Source organism: Eschrichtius robustus, chromosome 19 (assembly GCF_028021215.1).
Source record: "Eschrichtius robustus isolate mEscRob2 chromosome 19, mEscRob2.pri, whole genome shotgun sequence".
Classification (NCBI taxonomy): Eukaryota; Metazoa; Chordata; class Mammalia; order Artiodactyla; family Eschrichtiidae; genus Eschrichtius; species Eschrichtius robustus.
In genome coordinates this window covers 27,090,762-27,096,761 of record NC_090842.1, presented here as the reverse complement: position 1 = coordinate 27,096,761, position 6,000 = coordinate 27,090,762, and positions in this window count along the sequence as shown.

Genomic DNA, 6,000 nt, shown 5'->3' with positions numbered 1-6,000 from the left:
TTTCCTTTACCAAACTGAAAGTGACTAGGGAGGATGATAGTGTTGACCCCTGAGGTTGGCAAGGACGGCAAAAAGTCCTGGTGTGGCCGCTACTGCCTTGTACTGGGGTTAAGGGGACAGCACTACTGGTGAGGCCACAGGCAAGACTGCCTGGGCTTCCTCTCATCCCCACCGTCCCCGGGCATCTGGTACCTCAGGAAGGCCAGCCAGAGGCAGCAGGCAGACATAGGTGAATTTCAGTCTCTGATCACCAACGATGCCCCAGTGTGATCCCCTCAAGGGAGCGCCGTCCAGATTACTCTAGGGGCTACCCTATGTGTACACCACAACTGAGTATCAGGCTGCTGGGCAGAGTTGCTCTGAATTCGGCCTTAGGCTTCCTGCTGTTCTATCCCATCAGAGTGAACTCAAAGACCAGAGTCAGTCATCCTCACACGAACCTCCCAAAAAGCCTCAGCTGTCCTCCCACTGGAGCTAGGGTGAGCCCAGAGCCTAGTGGATAGGTGCAGGGGAAAAGGCCACAGTGCCTCCCACCTGGGTCGCCTAAATTTTTTACTGACCCTTTCTCCTGCCTGGTGTTATTGGAGCCAATACTAAGACTAAGTTTGGTTCAGAAGCAAAGGAAAGCTTTATTTTTTGATCAAAGAAGGGAGAGGTGCAAGCTTGTGCTTTTGAGTACACACACTTCTGGGCAGGCCATTGGTGGCAGGGCTGCTTTACAGGGTTCTCTTCAGCGGGGAGGGGGTGGAGTTCTTATGGGTGGGGTGCAGCTGTGCTGCTCGTGGCTCCAGATTGCAGTGCATCTCTGCATATGACCCACTGTTGCCATGTTGAATTGAGGTGTCGTCACAGCACTTCTGCTGAGCTGAGGTGATGGGCATAGCCATTTTGCACAGGGAGCTCTGGTCTGAAGTGCCGGCTGCTAGGCCTCTGCATGGGGCACCCTATGAGCACAAAGGAAAAAAAATGGTTTGACTTTATTACCCAGCTTCTATTTTTATCTCCCGGGAATTGTTAATGGGCTTTGCCGGTGACAGGATCATCACACTAGTTGTAAGAATTATGGAGGAAATGAAGTAGGTTATGTGAAGGATAAATAACCAAGTACTGGGGAGGGGTGACATTTGATGTAAGGTGGTCAGTGTCTCTGAGAAGGGGGCGTTGATGGTGGGGCCTTAAGAACCAGGGACCAGTCACATTGAAAAGCCAGGAGTGGATTGCTCAGAGCATGAACACAGAAGATAACCATTCCAAGGTCCTGAGACTGGAAAGGGCTTGGCTTATCTTAGTTCTAATAAGTCAGTGAGTGAAGGGTGAGGAGTGTCAGAGAAAATGGAAAAGGTTGGCAGGAGTTAGACCAGGCCCTCCTTCTGTTCACTTGGCCAGTTTAGTGTTTATGTGAGACAGTAAATTTAACTTTGGTCTTTTACCCGCCAACCAGATGCAAAACAGACAACAACAGCAAAACCGTCTCTCTCTAAAACTAGGGGGAGAAGTATCACATTCCTGGAACTGTGTGCTCTGGTGTCTCCTCCCATCCACATGAACCATGTCAATATATCATCTCTAGCTCCTAATTCAATGCCTGGCCTATATTAGCATTCAACAATATGTACACAAATGATTTATAATTGCTGGGAGGTATTTTATGTTTCCTGTTCTATCAGGCATGCTTAGAACTGTGGGATTAGCACATAGGATTAAAATGATTTTAAGATAAGAGACTTTTAAGACACTACACAGTTGATCCTTGAACAGCCTGAGTTTGAACTGTGTGGGTCCACTTATCCATGGATTTTTTTCAATAGTAAATACTACAGTACTAAACAATCCCTGGCTGGTTGAATTTGCAGATGCAGAACCTGAGATACAGAGGTACCACGTATACTGATGGCCGGCTATAAATTATAAGGGATTTTTGACTGTGTGAAGAGGGTTGGTGCCCCAAGCCCCTGTTGTTCAAGGGTCAAATGTGCAGTCTTTAAGGGACCAATGAGCCGCTAGAAATCACAGAGAGCCTCCTGGGGCGGACGGTTGTTGATACATTTTGACAACTTATTGATTATTTAAAATTAATTAATTATTATTCTTTGGCTATTAGCTAGTCCTTATCTCATAATATCACAGAAGTTTTTTTTTTATTGGCGTATAGTTGATTTACAATGTTGTGTTAGTTTCAGGTATACAGCAAAGTGAATCAGTTATACATGTACATGTATCCACTCTTTTTTAGTTTCTTTTCCCATATAGGCCATTACAGAGGAGGATGTTTTTGTTGATTCATTCATCTAAGGTACCTATAGAGCATCTCCCTCATGGTAGGCATTTATGCTGGATGCTGAGGTGACAAAGGCAAACGCTACGTGGTCACCATTCTCACCACTTAAGGAGTGAATTGAATATAAAAAAGGAAGTGTTGGGCTTCCCTGGTGGCGCAGTGGTTGGGAGTCTGCCTGCCAAGGCAGGGGACACGGGTTCGAGCCCTGGTCTGGGAAGATCCCACATGCCGCGGAGCAGCTAGGCCCGTGAGCCACAACTACTGAGCCTGCGCATCTGGAGCCTGTGCTCCCAAAAAGAGAGGCCGCGATAGTGAGAGGCCCGCGCACCGCGATGAAGAGTGGCCCCCGCTCGCCGCAACTAGAGAAAGCCCTCGCAGAGGAACGAAGACCCAACACAGCCAAAAATAAAATAAATTTATTAAAAAAAAAAAAAGTAAAAATAAAAAAGGAAATGTTATACAACATCAGTCATGCAGTTACAGAATCTCTAGAATGTGCAGTGCTGTCATATACAGTGGTGCAGTGAGGGTCTAGTCTGGTAGGGAACATATGCAAAATAGCTGTCATGCAAATCACGGCATGCTGACATTTATCACCAACAACTGTTAAATAATGTCAAATGATAGGCTTGGTTGTATGTATAAATGACAGAAACATACATAGCAGATTCTTGGGAGTGTACTAATTTTTAGAGATTCTTAATACTTCACTGAGTAATGAGATATAACATAGACGGTTTTTAAAAGAACTATTTCAATAAAAAAAATTTCCTTTCATAAGATATTGAGAAAATTCTGATTAAAAAATGAACATATTTTTGACCTTACAAATATACTCCTAGGAATATTTTCTGAAGATATGTGTAAAGATTCAGACACAAAAGTTTTTTGGGTTTTTTTTATGCTTTTCTCCTTTTTATTATTTCAACATGCCAAGCATACTCCCTTTTCTACCTCTTGTTTTACTGAATCTGGAAGGGTTGTCACCCAGGTTTCCACTGGGCCAATGCCATACCCTCATTCAGATCCCTGTTCGAAGGTCTTCCTATCATAGAGACCATCTACTACTTCTTGTCACTCTTTGTCTTCTTAACCTGCTTTATTATGATTATTATAGTTTTATTGTAGGACTTAATCACCAGCTGTTATATTTATTTGTGTGCATTGTTTTTCTTGTCTGTCTTTATCCCTCAGTCCCAGAAATGAAAGCTCTGTGAGAACAGAGGCTTTGTATTCCCAATCTGGGACAAGGTAGATATGAGCAATGAACACATATTCCATAAATAATCCTTTAACAAATAACATAAACAAAACAAGCTAAATGTCCATCAGTAGGTTATTCACCTGTGCATTAGGTAGCCATATAATGAAACTCTATGCAGCCTTTAAAATGGCATTTTTAGAAATAAATATATGTATATATATTTTTTAATGTGGTAAAATGTTCATAATAGAGTGTAAGAAAAGGTATAGTTTGCAAACCAGGCTTTTCACTGTCCAGTATGATTCTCTCTCTTCCTCTCTCTCTCTCTGCATATACGTAACATCTTTGTGTGTTTTTATGTGCCTATGAAAAAAGAAACAAAATGTTAATGTTAATTATTTCTGAGTGGAGAGAAATCAGTTTAATTTGTTCTTCTTTGAATTTTCTATGCATATTTAAACTTTGTTCTTTCTGTTTCTATTTTTTAACAAGTTTTTGGGTGTGTGTGTGTGTGTGTGTGTACAAAAAATCTAAAGTAATAAAGGCATTTTTAATCCTCAAATAGATTAAGCACTTGTGTTGAGCATTGCAGATTTTGGGGGTTTTGCTAGTTTGTCTCTCCGGAGTGACCCATATTGACTAAATTTCAAAGTTGTCATTGGATTGTTACCTGTTGCCTCTGATATCTTTATATAGGCAGCCAGTGACGTAATGCTTAATTCAAGAATTTGGTAGAGTTTCTATGTGCAAAGGTATACAGTAATATTCCTGCAATATATGATATTTTAGCATCCTAAATGCACACTTTTAAAATCGACCCCTAGTATATGTTTTTAAACAAACGATAGTTTAATGTAAATAGCAAACTTTGTCTTCTGTTTTTAATGTGGCTTTTGAGTTTTGGTTGCTTACTTTCCTCTTTTCTCTGGCAAATTTAATGTTACTACTGTTACAAAAAGAACCTGTTTATCTCTTCAGTCTTTTGATAAGCCTGAGATCTTTAGATATAGTATTTACAAGAAAGTTATGGTGCTACTGCTATGAGAGTCTAAAAGGGTAATTTTATGATAATAATGTTCCACATAAATGACAGTCCTTAGGCAGTCTCTTAGTATTTCCCCCAATATGGATCAGCCCATGAATTTCTGAGAAAGATTAAAAATACATTTTAAACTTCTTTAAACTTTTTTTTTTTTAAATTTATTTATTTATTTATTTATTTATGGCTGTGTTGGGTCTTCGTTTCTGTGCGAGGGCTTTCTCCAGTTACGGCAAGCGGGGGCCACTCTTCATCGCGGCGCGCGGGCCTCTCACTGTCGCGGCCTCTCTTGTTGCGGAGCACAGGCTCCAGACGCGCAGGCTCAGTAGTTGTGGCTCACGGGCCCTGTTGCTCTGCGGTATGTGGGATCTTCCCAGACCAGGGCTCGAACCCGTGTCCCCTGCATTGGCAGGCAGATTCTCAGCCACTGCGCCACCAGGGAAGCCCTAAACTTCTTTAAACTTTTTAAATCTTAAATGCTTAACTCTTTTAAATGTGTGACACCATCCATCACAATTTTATATTTAGACATATAATAATGTATAATCTCAGCTCTCTGTCCACTTGTAAAAATGGGAATAGACTTGGAGAAATAAGCAATTTCCCAACAGAAAATTGGAAATTCTGCCAACCAGTTCCAGGTGACCTGCCATCAATCAGTGTTAAATTCTCTGGGGTTATTGTTGAAGGGTATTGCTATTAGTGAAGGGCTTCACTGGTGACTAATGGTATATAACAAATACATTGAGGAAATAGAAACCCCCCGAATGTGTAATTGTCTGGCAACTTTCAGCGGAGACCTTTACTAGCAATTGAGAAAGTGAGATTTTTATAACCTCCTTGTAGTTCTCTTATTAAAATATCTGTTTTTAGAGAAATAGGTGAAACGATTATGCCATGCAATTAAATTAACTGACAAAATATTTCTTTATGACTAAACTGTTTAATGTAGGCATTTGGAATGTGTGGTATCATTTAGATTATGTGCGAATGTGACAATTATTCTGACTCTGAAGTTAAATAAGAAGTCTCAGTTTGCAATAAAATCTCCTTGTTTGGTATTATTAAGCAGTTATGATTAATGTCTGAAATGTAATGTTCCATGGTTATAATTTCCTTGTTTGCTTGAATGAGTACATTAGGAATTCATTAAAAATGCAAACCTTTTAGATACCTGCAAACTACAAATTCAGTGAGGACTTTCTGGAGGTTAGGAAACATTTTTGAATAAGAAACCATGACTGGTGTGAACCAACAGCTGGCAGATAATTATGATGGATTTCTAGCCCTGTAGTGCAGGGATAGACAAATGAATTTGTTCATTGATGTCAAAAATCAAATCCATTCTGATGTAAAAATCTAATTGCAAGACATACCTTCCATTCCTCCAACTCTTAACTATAAAGGCTGAAGCAGGTAAGGCCTCAAACTTACAAAAGTGGCTAATACTGATGGATAAGCCATAGATATGTGAAGGCA